This window comes from Hippocampus bargibanti, linkage group LG04 (assembly GCF_051943395.1).
Source record: "Hippocampus bargibanti isolate YZ-2025 linkage group LG04, ASM5194339v1, whole genome shotgun sequence".
In the NCBI taxonomy this organism is placed as follows: Eukaryota; Metazoa; Chordata; class Actinopteri; order Syngnathiformes; family Syngnathidae; genus Hippocampus; species Hippocampus bargibanti.
Genome location: NC_142737.1, coordinates 9,290,989 through 9,315,000, shown reverse-complemented (window position 1 = coordinate 9,315,000; position 24,012 = coordinate 9,290,989). Strand labels below are relative to the sequence as shown.

Sequence of the window (24,012 nt, the reverse complement as noted above, 5' to 3'; positions counted from 1 at the left end):
ATGACCATTTGACTCTGCGACTGAGTGCGATTTTCTGTCTGTAATTTTGGATTGGATTGAATTGGATTTACCTTTATTAGTCTCGCAGTGGAGAAATGTAAATTTCACAGCAGCAAAGTGATGAAAGGAAAGAAAGAAGTAGAAAAACAAAATACAGGAGCTGCTGCAAAGGCAGCCACTTTCTCAGCGCCATCTTGAAGTCAAAACAACAACAAAAAAACTAAATAACAAATAATATGACAACATAAAGACACAGAGCACTTTCTGTACCCTCTTTGTGACATGAAGCAATTTTAGATGGAGAGGTTAAAGTGTCCTATTCACCAGTGGATCAGGAGCGTCATGGTGGAATGTGCACGTCTACTACAAGCTAAATGTTGAGAGCAAACACGAAGCTGTCGCATCCGTTGACGAAAAGAGATATTCTCCCCTTTCCTGTCCCACGTGAATCCGCTTCAGTTCTAAGCCGCGACAGTACCACATACGCATCGCACACATACGCATTTTATTTTGGAAAAAAAAATAAACACAATCAGAATTAAAGCTAGACATCCAATGAATGCTCTGTTGGATATTTCTAAACACCTCCCTCATTTTTTATTTCTATTATCATTATTTTGGTCTCGTATCTTCACCGTCTGCTGTTGTGCCTCCGACAGATTTACTGTAGATTTAGAGGTTGGCTGAATCCCTTACCAGCCCCCCCCCTCCCCCCCAGCCCTCCCTCCCTTTCTCTCTGTCATTCCACTTCACTTTCTGTTGGTCTTTATTTGCCTTTGCTTTTTACTCCATCTCGACTTCCTCTCCCTCTTTCTCTTCTCTAATCCTATTCATGAGAGGTGCACACTCCATCATTCTGTCTCCTTATATCTCGGTCCGCCCTTCATTTTCTTCACACCTATCTGCATCGGAAAGAGAGAGAGAGAGAGACGAGGAGATGGGCAGTGAGAAAGAACGACAGAGAGCTGGGGGGTCTAGGGAGAGATGGGCAGATTAGGTGACAGTGATAAGCGATCGATTTGAAGGCCAAAGCGGTCTGCGGATGATCACATTATTCCCCATCCCTCTACCTTCCATTCCTACCTCATCTCTGCTTTTTACGTCCCTCCCTTCCTTCCTCTCTAACCTTTGTTCTGACAAGGGTTCATTAGGGAACCACTTTGGCTGCATGAGTGCATGTAAGTGAGTGTATGTGTGTGCACAGTTTTGCCTGTCCGCCCCGGTTGATGGCTCATGAAGGATTGCTCCCGGGGGCGTCGCTCAACGGCTTTTAGTGGTTTGCGATCACATGCGCGCCAGCAAACACATACATGGCAAAACTTGATTAGGCCGGCCCTTCATGCATGTTTCAACATTGTTTGCGGATGTGCACTTCCAGGACCTTCATTGGATAAATTTACATATTGTAATGAGAACCAATCACAAGCCAATACACAAACTGCCTTTACAAAATAACAATTCCAAGTGTGTTGCTGGTTGCTTGGCAGATTCTGAACAATAATAAACACCTGCTAAGAATTGGTTACTCTGGAGTCTAGTGGCATTCTACGCCATGCATCTCCATTTTGCCCAATTAGCTTGTTCATCACTCTCCTTACACCTGCTTTAATGGTGGCACTTGTGTTGACGCGTTTTACTTTTATATTCAAAAAGCACTTGATGACAGAAGTCGTTATCATGTACCATTCCTGGCTAACTTCTTCAAGAGTTTCAGGTGTGCCTTAGTTTTGGGCTGAAACAGTTTGTGAGAGGTGGAAAATGTACTTTAGAATTAACCGATGTCACATCCGGTGTTCCTCAAGGGTCTGTACTTGCTCATCTGCTTTTTTTTCACATGCATTAATGAATTTCAAATCTGTTTTTTTCTTTGTGTTAGGCTTTTTGTGAATGATACTTATTTTTTATTGTGATGATGTAATCAATATAATCCCGTCTGGTTTAAATGCAGTTTAACAGTGGTCCAGTAATAAACAGATGTAAATAGCAGCCAAAAATGCAGGTGACTCAACAATCAGTTGTGGTTTAGTACAGTGTTTTTCAACCTTTTTTGCTCTTGGACATATTTTTGCTCTTGGGTACATTTTTTTATATTACACCACTAACCAAAAATAATATAAATGACACCTTTAACAGTATATTTAATTACAATATCGTTTCTTAATTTATTTATACTCAGTCAGTGTGAACCTACTAGGTAACTAGCTTTTGGCGCTTTCTCATTTACCTTTGTTGTTTTTCTCATAAACTTTATGACATAATGGTTGCCTGTTTCTCTGTATTGACACGCAGGCGAACAAAATAGTGTGAGTGTGAATAGAATGAGACAATCAGCTACGTATTGAATTAGTGGCTGCCTTTCCAGCAGCTCCTGTGTTTTGCTTTTCTACTTTCATTTCTTTCATCACTTTGCTGCTGTGAAATGTAAATTTCTCCACTGCGAGACTAATAAAGGCAAAAATCCAATCCAATTACCCTCCAAGTCCAGCACGGACACAGGACAAGGACATACTGTGAAGTCTCATTATATCGATATTCTCGGGAGTCGGAAAACATATCGATATAACCGGACTATCGATATATCCGATTCTGCGGCATGTAAATTTTTTCCTTGCGTTCATAGAAATAGTATCGTAATAAGCAGTACTATCGATATAACCGATATCGATATAACGAGACTTTACTGTATTTGCAAAAATGATTAATAGCTATTTTATAAAATGTTCAAAAAGTGACATTGGATAATTTCTCACGGCGCACCTGCCGCGGGATAGTGGTTGAAAATCACTGGGTTAGGAGACCGAAACACAGACCACGTACTGGCCACTGCACTTGTATGGCTCAACTGCTTTTGTATCTCGTCCTGGATCTGTCAATGTTGGTTACCACTGTTGTTTTACTGCAATGTACTGACCTCCCATCAACCAACCTTCATCATCCTCCTCCGCCTAAAAGTGTGTACACGGTAGCAAACAGCCCTAACAAGCTTGTCTATTGATTAAGAGCCGATTTTTGTTCTGGATGCCCTAAAAGGACCTTCAGTCACTTGCATGGAATCAGCGATGATGGCGATGCAGGGGTCGCTATGATTACAACAGGAGCACTTAAGATGCTTGATGTTTTATGCAAGAGCACACGCGAAGGCCAAGAACAACATGAAAGCCTGGTCATTTTTGTCGAATACTTTGGGTGCCCTTGGTGTCGATGATAATGAAAGTCGATCAACTGGGCGACACGTCCTGAAAGCGCTTGACTCATTTGATTAAAATGATCACGCATGTTTATTTGTTCCCGCGTGTTTATGCACGTGTGTAGCTTTGCCCGCCGGCCCACTGGTTTAAGTGATCTCCAACCAACTGTGACCAAGAGGCATGTGGACATATTTCCCTCAATTCCTTTCACCAAATCCCAGGTGCATTTCCTCTCTCGGAGCGAGTGATAAATAGTCTTCACCAGCCAATGGTGTTTTCCAATGTTTATTCATCACGCCTCCCTCTTCAAATATTCCTTATTAACTTTCATTTCATCTGGAGATGGATTGTGTTATTTGCGTGTTCAAAATGGCTTTTAACAACCCGAGTTGACAAGCTTCAACAATAGCTTGCCGGACGTTGATTGCTTCGGACGTGACTTTGATCCAATGTCTTGTGTCAAATCTGCTTAAACGTGATTGTGGTTTTTTTTCGATATCCCTTCCTGTGCCTTCATAACTTGTTATCTGAGGCTGTTTGAGCTTGAACAGGACTACAACCTGAATAATCTGAAAGTGTTATTGTCAGAGATATTCAGTCACACTGTGAACATAGGCTTGAACACAGGAATATTGTCTTTTACTGCCGGAAGGGGACATAGCCTTCATGACCGACGCCCAACTTCTGCAGCCCTATGCCGAGCTATTTATTGAGAGATATGCAAATTTAAGTGATACATTAGTTAGTCTTCTTGATTTGAATACCACGCTGCTGGACGTCCCAATCACCAACATCCATAAACCAACAGAACATAGACATTTTAATTGGTTGTCCTTTCCATTAATTGATATATTTGTAACCTGACTAATAACCTCTTCCTGTGAAGGAGTTTACCAAGTTGTAAATTAGTTCTATAATGGAGTAACAAGTCCTAAATTACTCAAAGACCAGATCTCCTACATAAAGATGACAGGTTAACAGGCTGTGTCTATTCACCTCAGATTGACCCCAGATTTTCTCTGCTTCCATTGTGGGCCTTGTGGGTGGCATGGAACTTTTAAATATGATAACTTCTATCCCCCCCCCCCCCCCGTGACCACTCACACGCTGGTGTGCAGAACCTTAGAGATGGTCATGTAGATTGATAGATCGCAATGTGATTTTCATTCTTTTACGCTCTTTTTTTCTAATCGCATTTTTCTCCGTCGCACCTTTGCTTTGATTTAAAATATGATGTTTTGTTTTCATGGCATCTCGTGTCGTCTTTATCCGGGGGGTGTGCAAGACAAGAAATAAGACATGCCTGATGTTTCTTTTGCCTGGAAGCGAAGCAAAAGGTCAGCTGTATTTATGGGAATTGGTGTGTTTATCTGGCCGCTTGAAGGCTGAGTTTCCCCCGACGAGTAACAAGGTGGAAATATGACGGAGGCTCTCACTAGGCGCATTTTTTTTTTTTTTGATAGTGTCAAGCATGCAGGTGAAAGGGATGAGGAGGGGATTATCGCTTGGAATTAATTGAGTTTGAATTGACCCATGACACTTTTAAGAAGGTGCGGTGAAGCGTACCCCCTCAATGCATATCTCTTTTGCTGCTCCTGTTGAAGGGGCCCCTTGCTGCGTCCTGATAGGGACATCAATGCCAGGCGGTTCGTCTTTCAACGCAGCGGCCGAGAAAGTGATGAAAGACGCCTCAAGATGAAGTGAGGGACAGGCTAATTATTCTGATGATTGGCAACTCCAGATGTAGACTGTATGTGTCACCTAGAAAATTACAACTCACTCAAAAATATATATATCGGAATCTATTTCGGGCTTTAAATGAATGAATTGAGCTACGGGTCATGTGTTGCATCATCTATCAGCAACCGTGCAACGGGGTCCAAATGTGTAAAGTGGATGCGAAGAGAAACTTTAACTCACTCACTGCCATTCACGAATTTATTCGGGAATTGAAAATATGACGTATAGCGCCATTCACGAATTTGTTGGGATTTTGTTTTTCATGCCTGTGTGCCGATAAAGCGCTGGCCATAAATAATTAGTTTTTCTATTAAAAAAAAAATCAATAAATAAATTAAATATAACAAAATAAATAACCACTTGTATTATTCCAAAACTGCTATTACAAAAAAGAGACTACTTTCATACATATTAAATTAATTATGGACCGAAAAAAAATACATTATTTGAATGAAATGATTAGCTCATTAACTGCCATTCACAAATTTATTGGGGAATTGAATATATGACGTAGGGCACCATTCCCGAATTTGGTCAGGGTTTTTTTGTGCTTGGGTGTCGATAAAGCGCTGGCCATAATTTAGTAGTGTTTCTATAAAAATAAATAAATAAACACACATTTTTATTCTTCCAAAACTACTATTAATAAAAAAAAGAGATTAATTTCATACACATTAAATTAATTATGGATAGAAAAATGTAGATTATTTGAATTACTGTAAATGATTAGCTCATTAACTGCCATTCGTGAATTTATTTGGGAATTGAAAATATGACGAAGAGCGCCATTTCCGAATTAGCAAAACACCAATAAAAATGACTTAAAGTGTCTAAAATCTGCAAAAAAATTGAGCTGCGAACGGGCATTTTGAGAAAGTCCCGCCCCCAGTTCATGATGTGACGCCAAGACGTCTTGCATTGCTAGTGAATCAAAACAAAGGCTTCAAATTCGGAGAATATGCTTTCTTGTTACACATCCAGTTATGAATATGATTCAAATAGTTCTGAAGAGGAAAGCATACATGTTTGCAACCGATTAAAGAATTTATTCTATGCCATTTTGAGGCAACATTGGGGGGAAATGTATCACCCAAAAAGAGGCAGAAAATGGCGTCCAACCTCCTGTGAGGAATTAATCAGTCCGTTTCCACAGGCTGAGAAATTCCTTCCATGGAGCTTGGTTGCCCTCTTCTGGCGGCTTTTTGGTGCAACACAAGGTTTTCAGACTAAACAAGTACAGCAAAATACATTGATGTAATGGAAGGACTGCTACAATGTGTCTTTTTTTCAGTCAGGGGCGTTCCTTCAGTGACGTCACGTACGGACTCGTCACCAACTCAAAAACAAGACTTCCTATATATTCAGCGCGAGTCTTAAAACGTAAAATATAGCTTAATGCGGTGGAATCTTTGTAAAATACCCTCAGTAAAAGTCATTTGAAGCCATTTTACAAATTATGGACACAACTTGTTCGGAGACGTCGGTTGTCCTTTAAAGCTCCTATAACTACAGACCCATATCATTTAGGAATTAACTCTGATGAAAGAAATGAGTCTAAGGTTTCTAACGCTGTATTGAATGTTTATGTAGTCCTAAAACTCAATAATCGATGGGTCCTGGAATTCAAGTGACAATTACCAAAACCCTGGCACTGGAGTGGACACAGTTTTGCACATCTGGCAGTGAATGAGTTCAGAGCTAATCAGTTGTCTAGTATGAGGCCCAAATTTGCAACAATACCCTATCGGTTGTTTTTTACCCTGTTGTTTTTTTTTATTTGTGACCTCACAGCATTCCAATTTAGGTTTCTGTCATGTACCAAGGTGTCTTAAAATGCACTTTAGCTAAATTAGGATCCTAAAAACAAACGCTAAGGGCACCCGTGGTTCGCAACTGCTGTGCACAGGCAGTGGCAGACAGCTCAGGTCAGAGGATGAGGTGAAGGAGACAGCTGCGTCGCAGCCAGTGTCCGAGGATGGATAAACTCAAAGGATTCTCCAAGTGCACTAACTTTAGAACACACGTGTCGGTAAAATTCCCAAAACCTGTCCGGAGCATGTCAACACATGCTTTCATAACCTCTCACTGCAAAGCAACCCCCCTACCCCCACACACCTCCCTTTGTGAGTGTGTAGACATCTCCCTGTTTGCCCAACTTGGCTTGAGCTCATGAATAAACAGTGCAACAAAAAAAGGTCATAATCGTTGGCTAATACAACAAATCCTTCTCCCTTGTTGATATTTCATTTTCTTTCCCGAAGCTTCTTGTGTCAATTTCCTGCCCTGCTTGGCGAGTTCAAAGGTTCGTGAACTCACAGCTGGAAAGTGTGAAGAGCGCGTAAGTCGTAGCCCGTGAGGACACGACCTGCAGACCTTATTTCAGAACCCAAAAACCTTCTGTCTTACCTCCGTAGGGGGAAAGAAGAAAAAAAATCTACCAGGTCAATTAGTTTTAATGGAGTACAAAGCGATTCAATTATCAGACATTTTTTTTTTTTTTTTTTTTGTGCGGAGGGACAGATTTTCGCATGTGGAAGTGTGCGTCTGTGTGTGGATGTGTGTAGCGTCCTGTGTCTGTTTTTAAGTGCGTGTTTGCTTTTTAGTTCACGGCAGGTGCTAGGTTTAGCGGTTGATGCAGTTAAGGCGTTTCAAAGTTTATGTTTTCATATTAATATTGACGGTGATTAGGATTTCGCTGCTGTGTCACTCGAGGTTAGCGATAGCAAAAGCGAATGTGGATTAAAGGAAATTGAAGATCAGGCCCCCTGACCTTTTTTTTCATTCGTACATTTTTCTTCTGCAGGAACCCCCACGTCTTAATCTTGTTCATATTAACTCATTCGCTGCCGTTCCTGAATTTATTTCAGGAATTGAAATGCATCACATGAAGCGCCATTCCCGAATTTGTTTGGATTTTGTTTTTTCTTGGGTGCGAATCAAGCTGCGTTCAGACCTCTGGCAATGTTTTTCCCTGCCACGAGGGGGTAGCATTTGCCTTTTGTACAGCCGCCCGCATTTCCATTGCAGATAACTCTAGAACCAAATAAAATTGCCAACTTTTTTTTCTTAATGAAAGAAGAGAGTCTAAGGTTTCTCGTCCGGTTCTTGTTTTTTCGTGCTAGTCAGACCTCTGGCAGTGTTTTATCCTTCCACAAGGGGGCAGGATTTGCCTTTTGGACATGTTAGAGCTTTATTCAGCTGTTGTTAAAGTGCTATATAAATCAGTACGGACTGTGTTGTATTTTGTGCAGCTGCCCCCATTTCAAGCTCATATAACTCCAGACCCATGTAATTTAGGTATTAACTATTTTCTTATGATGAAAAAAATCAGTCTAAGGTTTCTAATGCTGCATTGAATGTATATGTAGTCCTAAAACTCAATATTCTGTGTGTCTGAGTGTCTGAATGAAAATGACAAAAACCCTGGCACTGGAGTGAACACATTTTTGCACATTGTCTGGCATTGAATGAGCTCAGGTCAGCAAAATTGCTATAGACACCAGAGTCTTTTTTCCATTGAATTTACTTTATTCGGTCAGTATTTAATTATTGCTACAGATTTAGTCACTACTCACAGTAGGACTACACATTTTTCCTCTTGTAACCCAACAAAGTCTCAACAAAGTGTTCGTTTTTGTTATTTCTCGAGCTTTCTGTAGATCGCCCTCACACAAGACCCGCCTCGAGTAAACACAAACATGAGCAAGGCCTCACACATACAATACAAGCAACAAACGACACAAGGCTAACTGCAAACCGGCCCTGAACCGTGCAAATGAACACAAATAGAATCTACACGCGCATGATGTACAACTCTATGTATGCATCAAGAATCGCATATACGTGAACGTTCTTGAGCGCATGCATTCCCCTGTCTACATTGTTGAGTGACCTTTGCCGACCTACAGAACGCAGGCACTGCACGTCATAAGACATGCAGTCAAAGTACCCAACACACCACTTAATCCCCCGCCCGGGACCTTGACAGTTTCTCCATGGGAGGCTGACCCACAACGTCCTGTAAGATGTCCGATTCATGCCAAGTGCGTACACACACATACACACACACACGCTTGCGTGCTGCATTAACACACACGATTGCGTGCTGGAGCTAAAGGCACGCATAACTTTTTGACAGGCATGAGGTATGGGATCACTACTGACAAAAGCGCTGCTGTCCCGTCTGGAGTTACAGCTCTCGCCTTGTCATCTTGGGCGGCCTCACTATGTCTTCCTGCCTCCATATATCTCCGCAAAGACACGCGCGGGTGTGCATTAGCTGTCATTAAATACACGCAGATGCTCTTGGTCTGGATGGGGTGTTAGAAAAGCGAGAAGGCACGAAATAGTCTTATATTTTTGGTGTGCTTTGCATTCCCAAAAAGTAATATATTGTTAGTTTTGTTTTTTAGACACAGAGGAGACACATCTTTAGGTATACAGTCAAACCTCACCTTTCGACCAGAATCTGAAATCTGATTTGTTCAAAAACCAAAACAATATTTCCAATTAGAATACATGTAAAAACTTTTAATCCGTTCCAAGTCTAGAAAACCACTTTTTAAAAAGCAATTATTAACTATTTTACAGCATAAATTGTATACACAAGTACTCATAGAGCAGGTCATTTGTTATTAATTATTAATTTATTATTTTAATTTATTTTAATTTATTATTATTTTTATTATTATTAATTTATTAATGTACTTGGTTATTTTAATAATATTGTAATTTATTTATTTGTTAATAAATTATTATTATTATCAGAAACAAATTGATTCTGAAGGTGGCCCGGTACTCGAGTGGTTAGCACACTGGCTTCAGAGTGCAGGGGTTGCAAGTTCAAGACTCGGTCCGGCCTCCCTGTGTGGACTTTGCATGTTCTTCCCGGGCCAGGGTGGGTTTTCTCCGGGTTCTCCCGTTTCCTCCCACATTCCAAAAACATGCATGGCAGACTGATTTAACACTCAAAAATGCTCCCTAGGTGTGAGTGTGAGAGTGACTTTTGTTTGTCTCTGTGTGCCGTGTGATTGGCTGGCAACCAATTCAGGATGTCCCCCACCTAGTGCCCGAAGACGGCTGGGATGGGCTCCAGCACCCCCGCGACCCTAATACCCTTCCAGACCCTAAGTGGTCTGGAAAATGGATGGATGGAAATTGATTCTGTGCAATTCTACAATATCAAAAAGGCATTTTCAAGTCCTTCATTGTTCCTAATCTAACGTGAGAGGGACACAGTTTATTGTTTGACAGTATTCAACTGAGATAAGATGACAAAACGGCTGTTGAATTATCTCCCAAAATCCCAAACATGTAGCCCCTCCTCCCTCCGCTTTGAAAAGCAGCAATTTCTAAATCTGTCTACAGAGGTGTTGGGCGCCTGTGTAATCTGATTCTGATAGCGCAACCCACTCACTATTCTGACGAAACAATCCATTATTGGCTATTTTGGGGAGGGACGTATTTCACACTCGGAAAGCTGGTGGGCGGACAGCTATCGGGGAAATACTGCTGTTTTTATGTCATCTGATGGGCACGTCAAGCCTTCCTACCAAAGTGCGTAAACTATGCTCCGACCGAGACGATGTGCAGTTCAGCACATAATAGGGGGGTTAGCGTGACAGGATGTTGTAAAATATTGTCATCACTGGGTGGCCAATGGCTCGGGAAAACTAAACGGAAATAATAGCTATAGATCTTGCCAGGTAGTCATTTTCAGATGGTGCCTTTCTCCAATGTGTGAGGGAAACATCTCAAGTTGAATGCCTCTCAAGTCTTTCAATTCCAGGCAACGTTTTTGTAGGTTGTTTCTTGATGTCCCTCCCTAAAATATGTCACCTTAGAATTATCCTTCGAACTAATTAGTTATATCATTGCTGCAATTGCACCCGGGGATAGATTATTTCTATTTGCTTCATTTCTGCATGGGAAAATAGTCGTGCGATTCTACCAAATGAACGTTCGAGAACGAAATTGCGCAAACCGTGTTTCACCGCATAGCCAACATTCATTGGCAAAGTGTGTGATAAAAATGTAAATTGTAACCGCTCCTCTCGTCTCGAAAGCAGCGTAAGAGCTGATTGCATTTTTTTTCCTGTTTTTATGTATCTAACCTTCTTGTGGGAGCAGATTTTCGTTCAGCACAAATTCAGCCTCGAAGCATACGTCTATGTTTTGATTTTAATGATTGTTTAGCTCTTTCTTTTGAATGTGCGAGCCTCTCCCTCGTCTACTGATGGCAGTTGGTGAACTGTGAAAGGGTCACGGTTTTATGAAAGCAATGACATTATGGCATCCACAAACAAATTCCATGGCAACCTTCCTTGAAGGTCGAATGTCTGCCAGTGAGCATGTCAAGTCTATGGTTAAGGGGATGCCATTACATGTCACTGCATAATTGTTTTCCATATTTTCTGGGCTATACATCACAATTTTTTTTTCATAGTTTGCCTGGGGTTTGCGATTTATACTTTGGAGCGACTTATGTGTGCAATTATGAATCCATTCCCTGTGTTGTTTCACATACAACTATACGGGGGTGTTATAAGCCAGTTTTGATAAGTTTACGGTGAGTTTGACGTTTAGTGACGTAGCTTCTACTTACGGACTTAGCAAAGTTGTTTAAAATTTACAAAGAAGATTAAGATTTCATTGGATTTAGTGGTTAGGAGTGACCCTAATTGTTCTTTATTCTTTTGTTATCTTAACTTTTAATAAATGACTTTAACATACAAGGTACGGGACGTTCTCAGTTCGTTGTTCGTCATGTAATGTAAGCATCATGTAATGTTAGCATAGCGCACACTATTCAATGTTTTGTTTTCTCTTTTTATTTGAAGTTGATGTCTGATGCTAGTGTTGGCTTTTGTGAAATAAATTCCTCCCCAAAATGTGATTTATACTCCAGTGTGACTTGTATATCTTTTTATCTTCTTTATTGTGCATTTTATGGCCGGTGCGACCTATACAACGAGTGACGAATAATCCGGAAAAATACGAGATCTTTATATATTTTTTCCCCTTCTTTTTCACAACTTTCTGCAATTTTTAAAACGATGTCTTTTTTTTTTCTTGCTTTTTTTTCGACGAAGCAGAAGGTCAGGGCCTTGTATCTGGACCACAAGAATAATGCCTTTACAGAGTACTTTATAGCACAAACCACGAAATAAAGCATATTTCAGGAAATCCACAGAAATGAAAAGAAAGAGAGAGAAAAACATAAAAGGATGATATGGATGATGTTGGTCTACTTAGTTGTGCTCCTGTATTATTAATACAAGTGCAGCCCTTCACAAGCCGAACACACCAATTCAAAAGACAATGAGTTTGACCACTTTGTCCACTTTGGAAAAGGCTATTTTTAAAGGTCGAGAGCTGGTACTTAGTTGCATAAGAAGACATACTCGATAAATATTCCATTGGGTGCAGTCAACGGCAAATCTACACGTTGTACCATCATAACCCCAGATAAAATCTTGTTTTAATGTATTTTAAGTATTTATTTGGGCATATATCACGAATAATTTGAATCATCCGTCAGCTGCTTCATAGGATATGTCACCGATAAACAAACCTTTGTGTAGACTGTCAGTATGCCATACAAATATCCAATATTTCACATGTTCCAAATTGTGACAGCTTCATCTACTTTCAATTGATATTTATGAACGTTAACTCATTCACTGCCAATTCCGAATTTATTCGGTAATTGAAAAGCACGACATGGAGGGCCATTCCAGAATCTGTTCAAGTTTTGTTTTTTCTTGCTTGGATGCCGATAAAGCGCTGGCCAGACCTCTGTCAATGTTTTTTCCCTTCCACGAGGGGGCAGCATTTCCCTTTTTCCATGTTAGCGCTTTGTTTCAGCCTTAACTGTTGTTAAAGCGCTATATAAACCAATATGTATGTACTGCATTGTATTTTGTGCAGCCACCCCCATTTCAAGCTCAGGTAACTCCAGAGCCATATAACTCAGGAATCAACTCATTTTTTCTGATGAAAGAAGAGAGTCTAAGATTTCTTGCGCTTAATTGAATGTTGTCCTAAAACTCAATATTCTGCGGGTCCTGAAATTTGACTGAAAATGACAAAAGGATAATAGGTGCAACTATACCAATTTTAGTGCAAACAACCTCACTGGCTAATATTTTGAGGAAGGTTTAAATCAGGGGTATCAATGTCATTTTTTGCCACTGGCCACATTGTAGTTATGGTTTCCTTTCGAGGGCCGTTATGTATTTGGGGAAGGCATAGAATGTTTAATCCCCTCCACATATTACATATAGAGCGCGCAACAAATTAATGAATAACTAGTTTTCAAATCTGAAGTCAAGAATAATGAATGTTATTGTGGTTTACATCCAAAAATATGAAATTTTGGTTAGGATTTTAGCCACTATCATGGAATTTCACAGGTTTGATTTGCTTTCGTGGGCCGAAAATATATGTGGCGGGTTTGTGGTTTAACTGCTCTTCATCTCTATGCTTTGTTCTCTCCTATGCACAAGAAGCAAGACAACTCCCTCAGGCTATTAAAAAAAAAAACGGAAAAAAAACGAGCGACCAATCGCCAATTTGTCTCCAACGTGATTGTCTGTTAATTGACACAAACAAGCCGATTTGTGAGCATGCATACAACGAAGCACACGTCTTCCCAGTACACACAGTACAGTATTTACGGAAGCCTTGAAGTGGCTTTGGGGAGGCTATAATTCACTAGGATGGCCCCAGGGGCTGACAGGATGTCGCAGGGGGGGGTGGATGTGTCATTTTTCCCCAAGACTCCCTTGGTTACGGGCAGACACATAAAGAAATCCTTTGACGCACATAGACACAAACCTACCACACACGCACAGTGCTCCATACAGTACACAGTCTACACACCAGTGTTTCACACCCCTAAAATGGTTGTTTGTCAGAGTGCTCGATCTCTCAGGAAGTATCTGTCCCCCCCCACCCTTTCATTCTTTTCCACATCTCCGATTTAGATTTGAGCCACGGCATTCTGATGCGGGACGACATCAAACGGTGGCCCGAGCGCCAAGAAGAACAGAACAAGAACTTGTCTGTCGCTGTTCTTAATTCATTGTCTCCCCTGGGGGCGAAATGAGCACTGACAGACGGAAATGGCAGAAATGAATATCGTTAAGATCACAGTTGAGGGTGACGGCGGCGGGCACGGCCGTGGTGGCTTGCGGTGGAAGGCTGGTGACAAGAGTGAGGGGAACATGAGGAGAGGGCTTGATGAAAGTGAAGGAATGCATGAGTAGGTGCCTCTCTTTGCTGACAGACACTATATTATACTGGCTTGACCACCTGTTCTCAGCCCCCCACCCTCCACCCGACAATAAAGCAGCACCACATATACCCAGTAAAATGCACCATGATGTGCAAACATCTCTTTACGGTAAATGTGCAATCAAAAACAAAACTGATATTTTCCACCCTGCGTGTGCTTGCACATTAGCGGTAATATATGTTATAGTTTAAATCTGTGTGTCTTCTCAGCAAACTCCCGCTGAGACCGTAAACCTACCGGCCTGTTAGCCAATCTGGAATGCATCTGTCAGCTCGTGTAACAAGCGACGTTCATGCATGCTGGTCTTTTGATTCCGCTGCTCCTGCCTCCCCTGCTTCGTTCCGGTTCTTTGATAGTATGGAGCTTGCCTGGATTCTCCTTGCAGATTAATGACAAGGCCAAACAATCTAAAACATGTCGGTATGATCCATTTTTTATGACATATCATAACAGTCTCTGGCATACTGTCCTACCGTTTATATGAGGCATTGAAACACTATCTGTGCAGTATTCTCCAGCGACAATAAACAAATACAAATAGTTTTACAAAAAAAAAATAATAAAACGATCACACGCTTCAATGCGGTCAAAAATTTCTTTGTAAGAGTCTGTAGCTATTTCCTTAGTTATACGGTGATAGCAAACAGGTCCACCTTCAGTGTGTGGCATTTGCATGTTCTCCCTGGGTCTGCATGTGTTTTCTCGGGTACTCCAGTTTCCTCCCACATTCCAAAATAATGCATGGCAGGCTGATTGAACACTCTAAATTGTCCCTTGGTGTAAGTGTGAATGTGACTGGTTGGCTGGCAACCAATTCCCCCTCCCCCCATGCCCAAAGATGGCTGGGATAAGCTCCAGCACCCTCGCGGCCCTAATGAGGGCATGCGGTCTGTAAAATGGATGGATGGAAGGAGTTGCATAATCTGTCGATCACCTCCATATTCACAATATTGGCATTGTAAATTTTAGAAATATTTAAATGAAAAGCAATTCTGTTGAAGTCAGATGAAACAATCCAATAGAAATCAGGAAGTACCACATTATCAAAATCAATGAGAATCATCTTTATTGCCAAGTATCTAGAACTCACAATGTGAATGTGTTACCGGTAGAACACGCTACACTAGTATCATCATCAAAACAATTGAGCCACGTGACCACTGCAAACTTTGCAAGTCTTCTTTTTTGTAATATTTCATACTCATAAAATCCACTTCGATGAGCAAATAAATGTTGAGGCTATTTGAAAGGTATTCCACAATTTTTGTATTTTAGTGAATACACAATATGCTGTTTAAAAAAGGGTGATTTGAGAGCATATGCTGCATTAATATAATCCACAGGTGTTAAAATAAAGGCCCGGGGGCCAAATCTGGTCCGGCACATCATTGTATTCGGCCCACGAAAGCAAATCAAACCATGATGCTTGCTACAGTCAGAACAAAAAAAAATCAAATTGTCCCATGTCAACCACAATAACAGTAATTATTTTTTTACTTGAAACTTGAAAACTAGTTATTCATAATTGTTTTTGCACGCTCTATATATAACATGTGGAGGGGATGAAACATTCTAATGGCTTCCCCAAATTCATACCCGTAACTACAATGTGGCCCGTGGCAAAAAATGACTTTGCCACCTTTGATATAACCCATTCCAAGGTGCAATTGTGCAGCGCCTTCTCAGGATTTCCGCCAATCGTCTGTGATCGATGGCGCAGTTGATTCGAAACGCTGTTATGTTGCAAGAGGTTTTGGGTTGAGGACATCTGGAGAAACCCTCAAGTTTTCTCCACCCGCTTTGACTGCCAGTATTTCTTTTCTACCCGTCTGACTTTGTTGCAGAAATGTCATCATACCCTTTATAATATTCATTTCCTCTCTCTACTGTTATCTCCCACAGAAGCATGTCTGAGCCCAAGCGCAGTTTGGTTGTGATAGACGGGTCCGGAAAGTCTGTTTTATGTTCTGGACTTCTATATGACTCTGACAGAGGGGCGTATTGTAATTTTTCGTCGGTCCCTTGGACAAAAAGGAAGGAGATGGAAAAAAAATCTCCATCTTTGTGCTGTTGAAGAAAAGAGACTTGTAGACATGTTGAGCTGCTGAGAGGAATTTAATTTAACAGCAAATATTATTGTGGAGAGAAAATATTGGATGGCGTTATCTGCTCCTCACCTTCTCCTCGCTCTTCATTACAGGCTCCTACCATCAGACGTAACAAGGCCAACACCATACGGGGTTGAAGGGCTTTTTCGGGAAACTGCAATTGCAAAAAAAAAAACTGCAGTTGCAAAAAAATGTAATACAGTTGGACTCCGTAAAGTTGAACACCCTCGTGCTAGAAATCAAGATTTTGCAGGGAATTGAAAATATGACAGACCGCCATTCCCGAATTTCTTTGGGTTTTGTTTTTTAATGCTTGGGTGTCGATAAAGCGCTGGCCATGGCTTCTGGCAATATTTTCTTTATTTTCCACAAGGGGGCAGCATTTTTACTTGTTCCCATGTTAGTGCTTTGTTCCAGCTTCAGCTGTTGATAAAGCGCTATATAAACCAATATGTACTGTATTGCATTGTATTTTGGTGAGCCACACTCATTTCAAGCTTATATAACTCCAGACCCATATAATTTAGGAGTTAACTCTTTTTTCTGATGGAAAAAAAAAGTGTCTAAAACTTCTTACGCTGCATTAAATGTTTATGTAGTCCTACAACTCAATATTCTGTGTGTCCTGGAATTTGAGTGACAATGACAAAAACCCTGGCACTGGAGTGGACACATTTTTGGCAGTGAATGAGTTAAGAGAAAGAGAGAGAGGTTTAAACCCAGATCTCCGAACTACACTGCAGACACGTGAACCACTTGTCGTTGTGTTGCACATAATTTCCTATGGGAATTTTTTATTATGTTTTTCCAAATCCAAAATCTGACAGACCACCAAACTGTTACAGATTGATGTGCTGGGGATGTCATTGCTCCTCTTATATCACGCCGGTGGTGCCTAATTAGACATCTGCACCAACGACCACAAAGTGTTTGCGTTGTGTATTTGCAGCATACAAACCGTGTGGAAAGATCCAGGATAGATTTCGCAATGGGTAATCCAAATCCGGGTTCAGTTAGAGTTCATCCCCTCTTGACATATTTTCTTCTCCTTTGGACTAAATTCAACAAATATGACACAAAGACGCAAGCTTTCGAGCGTGCAAACACTCAACAAGGTGCACACGTTTTGAGTAAACAATTACCTCTGTTTTCTTTTTTAAGGTTCACGTGCGTTTCTACTTTCTTGGTTTGTGATTTGATTTATCAAGCAAACAAAACCATGCCGGAGGATTTAAAATTGAAAATCAGACGCATGACTTTTGTTACAGAGAGTTGCGGTCATGTAAATGGATCTGATTTAGGGTCATGTGCAAGGCGAGTGAAGCAAAGGACTCTGGGGATGGTAGAAAAAAAAATGGAAAAAATATAAAATAAAAGCAGTAAGTTGGTCACTACAAAGGCCTGTTACCATTGCTGGGCCGTGGATTTCATTGCTAGGCCTTTAGTAGTGCTATGTCTGAATCAATCCAGACTGATAAAAGTGTAGTGTTATTTACTACAAGTCCACTAAAGGGTACCATTAGCCGGGAAATAACTAACCGACCTTTCTTAATGATGTCTGTTTTTTCTTGAAAAATCCGTCTTGGAAATGACTTTAACAGTAAATCTGTAACGATGAGAAGGTTTCTTCAGCCGTCATCTGTACAAAAGTGAAGGTTTCGGACGTTTCGCCTCCTATCCAAGAGGCTTTGTCAGCGAACTAAAGTCTGACTGGTCGTATCGGCCCTATTTATATATCCCTAATGTCCAGCCATGGCGGCGCCGGACACAGCTATGATAAGTGCCTACTCTCAGGTTAGTCAGGAACAATCAGTGGGACCACAGCGAGTGGTCCTCTGCTCCCCCCAACCTGCAATTCAGTTTCAAATCACTCCGGTCTCACAATTGATGGTACAAACTGCCTTCACTGTGACATCGTAACTACAGCGGCGTGGTGATGATGGCCGGTTCTTTACTTGTTCTACTTCAAATTTGTACAGATGACGGCTGAAGAAACCTTCTCATCGATGGACCACTCCTGTACGACTGAGAGCTTATACAGAAGTAAATCTGCAACCAAATCAATTTCTTTTTGGTTTGACAAAACCACTATTAAATCGACACAAAAATAGATTTGCTTATGCAGCTCGCTACGGATACAGTGTGCCAGCTCTGGCCAGTATGCTCTCATCATTAGCGGCGAGTGATATTATGATTGGCTAGTGACTAGCCAGTCATGACTAGCCAATCATAGTTTGCGAAAAATCTGACGTTTCCAGCGCCTTGCAGCAGGCCTTGGGTTGCCAACTCGAAATCTTATTGGTTAAGCACCAGTTTGATCGATACGTTTGATGAGTTTGATCGATACGTTTGATGCGACAGGGCCTGCGGAATGTATTGTGAAAGCGTCCAGGTAGATTTCTGACCCAGGAAACTAATGATGGCTGAAATGTGATTGGTTAAAAGCTTAAATACAAAAACACACGTCTGGCGCAACCGGGGAAAAAATGGACAAAATATAATTAACATCAGTGATTCAGATATTTTTAGGCCAGCATAGAAGGCTTTGCAGGCCTTGATGGTCCGCCGCTACCTGTTTAAAACGATTGCCTTGTCACGTGAGCGACTGCCACGAATTATTTGTGGTTATTTGGCTATTTTCTTTGCTGGCCAACATGTCAGCTGTTTTTGTGTTTGTGTAGCCTCGGCATGCGTTATGATTTATGACATATGACCGAAAAATCTTGCCTAAAATTGCCTAGAATTACCCACCATCTTTATTGCAGTGGAAGACAGTAATCCCATTTTTGGCACTCCTGGACTGCACCTTTTAGCAAAATTGCTATTGGATCTCAATTGTTCATCTGATTTAAAGGACTTGGATCACTTTTCATTCTCAAAAAGGTGCCTGATGGGAGTTCATTACAGCGCGCGAGCATAGGTGTGCATTTGTCTCACCCCAATGTCACTGGGGTGTGTAATTGAAATGGAAATGAGCCAATCAGAGGGTGTGATGGCCATTCACGCTGTCCCGTGTGCTCTGTCCAAATTTCGTCTCTTTGTGTTTTTGTGTGCGTGTTTGTGTGTGGACCTTTTTTTTTTGTCAGAGAATCGTTGCATCACACGAAGCCACCGTGTGTGAGCCCGGCTGGCTCTGTGGTGTGACTCACAGCCTTTTGAGACAGCTGCACCATAACAGAGACATGTAATTATCACCATTTTACAATTAGCCCACCATTTAACTCAGCTTCTTAATTACCTGTTTTTGTGCCATAGAGCTTCCCACCCCAACATGGCGCTCTGTGTCTTTGCAAATGTGAAGAAGTGTATGAGAAAATGGAAAAAGTGATTGTAATGACTCGGTCAAGTGTGTTTTGGGCTTAGTTCATCCACAACAACTCCATCTGGGGTGCTTATTTTTCTTTTTTTTGCCAGCTTTTATGAGGCTATTATAATGAGGACTTTTGCGCAATTTCCACGAAATACCACATTTTCACATCATACAGTATGATGTTGAATATATGAGACACTCTTAAATAATTATGTGAACCTTATGTATGGACGTTTTTAACGAGCTAGCTGTTTGAGGCCCACAAGATTTTTTTTTTTTTTTTTCAAATTATCATATGTAAACAGCAAACACCAATAACAGTCATTATTTTTTTACTTTAATTTGAAAACTAGTTATCTAGTACAGTGGGACCTTGGCTTACGAACTTAATTGGTTCCCAGAAAGAGTGTCTAAGGCGAAAAGTGTGTATCCCATAGGAAAAATGAGAATAATGCGTTCCCAGGTCCCCATAAAACATAATTTTCTACTTTCTAATTTTCTAAGCCTTAAACTACACAAAATACAAAAATATAAAATATAATATATATATATATATATAAATATATAAAATATAAAATATAAAACAAAATGGTATTATAATTAAAGAAATAAACTGTACTCTACAATAAACTCATTTTATTTACCTTTGTGATGGTCGTTAATGGCTTGATGGAATGGAGTGTCCGGTTTCCTCAGCATTATACACTTGATGAGGAATGATCCCTTGTAGGTGCTTTTTCTTGATTCTTCATCAATTGTGATCTGTTTAGCTGGGTTGATTGCTTTTTGCATCAAATGTACAGATGACTTGTGCGGGTTATTTGGGGAGCCTGAACAAATGTGTCAAAGTGTGAGAATAGTGAGAAAATGGATATAAAACAGTTGCAATATCCCATATATTTTAACTGCTTTCTATCCATTTTCTCACTATTCTCACACTTTTGTTTTTTTTGTTTCAAGCTCTGTCATCTCCCTTTCGTGTGTGTGTGTGTTTTCACACTCTCTTCCAGTCTGCCTGTCACTTTAATGTTTAACACCCCCGCCCCACTGCTGGGTTCTTGACCAATCACGTGGCTTTAACCGAAGACACCATTTTGTTTTTTGGAGAACGCCCTCACTCTCTCTCTGTCTATAACCCGTTCCTCCACGGCTGCATTCTTGACCAATCACGTAGCTTTAACCGAAGACCGGGGCCGGCGAATAGAGGACAAACATGGTGGCCACCATTTTCTCCGTGTGTATCCCAAAAAATAGTTCGTCTGCCAAGGTAAAATTTTCATAAATGTAAAACGTTCGTAAACCAAAAAGTTCGTAAGCCAAGGGGTTTGTAAAGGTCTCACCGCAATTGGTTGTGTCTTGTTTATGTAATTGCGGTCGAGATGAAATATTCTAATGGTTTTGCCAAATTCATCACGGCCCTTTACATGAAACCGTAACTACAACGTAGCCCGCAGCAAAAAAAAAAATGAGTTTGAAACTTATCTCAAAGTTTTGTTTTGATGCAGCTGGCTTCACTCCACTTTCAAATAAAATATGTTAATAATAATACAGCTATACTTCCCATAGCTGACACAGGAGAGCCTCATTCTCCTCCATTTTATCACAGGATCTTATGTCTCTTTCCAACCGACGTGTTCGGTACAGCGTGGATTTGGTTTCTGGCAGCGAGGTTTATAAGTGGGAAAAGAGACATGCCCAAGTTGAGCTGCAGCGGATTTTCGGGGAAGAGATTTGGAGATGATATACTTCAGCATAGCTCATTCCTCTTATGCTGGCGTTGTATTCGTTGTTCTCTTTTGAGAGGTGCGTACTCAAGTTTAGATATTCTATTTCCTTGTGTAAACTTTCACTTTTTAATTTTTTATTTTATTTTGGGAAGTGAATGCTCTCTCTCTCCCTCCTTGTTCCTTTCTCACTTTGTGCCAGCTTCTGGCTCTCTCAGTGCTTTCCCTTTGCCAAGCGCCCTTCACTCACCGCGCCAACCGAACATGGGGTACACAAAGTGTGCATGGAATCGGAAATGTGTTTCTTGCATGTTTGTAGTTCACGTTAGCGATATCTTTTGTGTCTGATTTTACACGCACACCAGGGAAAAAAACTGACGAATGCCGACGCTTGAAGAGAAGGGCAGTAGTAACATTCACACCTACACTATCAAAAGGCAAACACACGTTCCATTACATACACATGGTGGATGAAAAGGAGTGTCGCCATTAATCCAGTGACATTTTAAAACAGGAAGAAAAATATGTGGCTCTTCCTGGATTTCAACTAAAATGAGTTATTACCAATGAGCTGCTTGATGCTTAGCTTGTAAAACGCTCCACGACGGTATTTACCCTGCAAGAAGAAACATAGCCGAGGAAGGGTTGGAAAAAAAAAGTAGTTCACATTCACATCCAATCATGCACATAAATGAATCTACAAAGCAAAGGCAGCTGACACATATGCACACTGTAATGGGAAATGACTGAAAGGGGGTGTGGGGTATGTTTGCCAGTTTATTGTGACATTAATCATTCAATTATACCAACACGAATGAAGTGACAAGTGAAAGCGCTCCAAGCAGATTGCCGGAATTGCTATGTGAGCTTTAAAATAAATTAATTAAGATGTGTCTGTCCACTCCAGTGCCAGGGTTTTTGTCATTGTCGCTCAAATTCCAGGACCCACAGAATATTGAGTTTTAGGGCTACATAAATATTCAATACAGCATAAAAAACATTCGTCTCTCTTTTACAAAACGTTGCCTTAGATTCTTGAAATAGAATAGTGAGTGTGTATGTATAAATTTAATAACTTTTTTAGCACACCCATTTTTTTTTAATTGTTATTTCTTTTTTTCCTCTCTTCAATTATTTTTATTTATCTGGCTATCCAGCAGTTTATCTAGCTATCTAGCTAATAGATGGCAAATAGATAGCTAGCCAGGTAGCTAGCTAGATAGCAAATAGCTAGCCAGATAGCTCGTTTTAGTATTAGCTGTCTAGCTGGCTATCTCGCTGGCTAAATATTAGCTACCTAGCTAGCTATTGACTATCTATCTAGATATCTAGCTGGCTAGCTATTAACTATATATTAGGTAGCTTTCTATGTATTTGAGGTACTTCCGGGTTAGGTGAACGCTGGCACGTGTGGTTGCCGCTGCACATGCACCCACAGAAAATCTTATCCTGTGACTGTAAAGTGACCTTGAGAGTTTTGAAAGGCGCTTATAAATGAAATGGATTATTATTATTATTATTATTATTATTATTATTATTGTAAATATATTAAAAAAATGGTGTGATGCGTGTCAGGATTGCCCCTTAGTAGAATGGTAACAGCAGATGCCGGATCAGCATTCTCGCACATATGCAGCGCCTTGATCCGACAAAATCCATCCTGCAATGGCAACTTGAAACTACAATGACGCAACTAGATGGAGTTGAATTGAGAGCATATCAAGCGAGAAATGGCACAATGGGGATCGATGGGCATCACATACAAAAAAAAAGGTGCATGCATTTTTAGACCTTTTTTTATTCCTTGTGGTAGAGAGTTTGAAGAAGAAGAGTTCATCACAATTTTATACAGTGATCCCTCGCTACTTCACTGCTCACTCATCGCAGTTTCAGTGCATCGCAGATATTTGTTTCAGGGGAAAATTGATTCCGAATTTTTTAAAAAATGCAGAAAGTTTTTTTTTACATGGCTGCAGCTTTATTAGGTTCTCGGCGCTGACATCAATGACAGCACCATATCTCATGGTGTTTACAGCCATGTTTGATTAGATGGATAATCTTCTCAGCCCCAACTAGCACCACTCTCTGTGTTATTATTATATAACTCTACTTTGTGGATTTTCGTCTATCACGGGTGGTCCCGGTCCCCATTAACTGCGAAAAATGAAGGATTACTGTATACATATGAACTCTTTTGGGGGCATTGTTCACTACAGTTGACTACACATTATATTATCAGTTTACAGCATGCATGAAAGGGTTCATGCTGAGCCCTCCAAACTTTTTTCTCAGACTTTTCTTGAGGACACTTTTCCTACAGTCTGCAATTTTCAATTAAAAGTTTGGTTCGAGTTTTACAGCCGTAAAGTCATTGACGGCTCCAAATCTGAACTCCGTGAGCCCATTGTTTTGTTTCTTGAGCAAGGCAAGACCTGCCGTGACGTCACGAACTGGGGGCGGGACTTTCTGAAAATCCCCAATTTGATTTGTGGCAGTTTTTGGATACTTTAAGTCATTGTTATTGGTGTTTTGGGTATTAAAAATATCAGCCTGCGTGTTTTGGGTATTGTAGATGCTATAAAACGTTTTTTTCTGATGTCTGTTAGGAAACAAAATAATGGTGTCGGTTGTCCTTTAAATATGG

General features: G+C 40.6%; 1 protein-coding gene across 2 annotated transcripts in view; it reads left to right on the top strand.

Annotated features, from left to right (window-relative positions):
* efna5b (ephrin A5b) overlaps positions 1–24,012 on the top strand; it is a 114,350-nt gene that overhangs the window by 57,545 nt on the left and 32,793 nt on the right. The gene's annotated exons all lie outside the window — the stretch shown is intronic.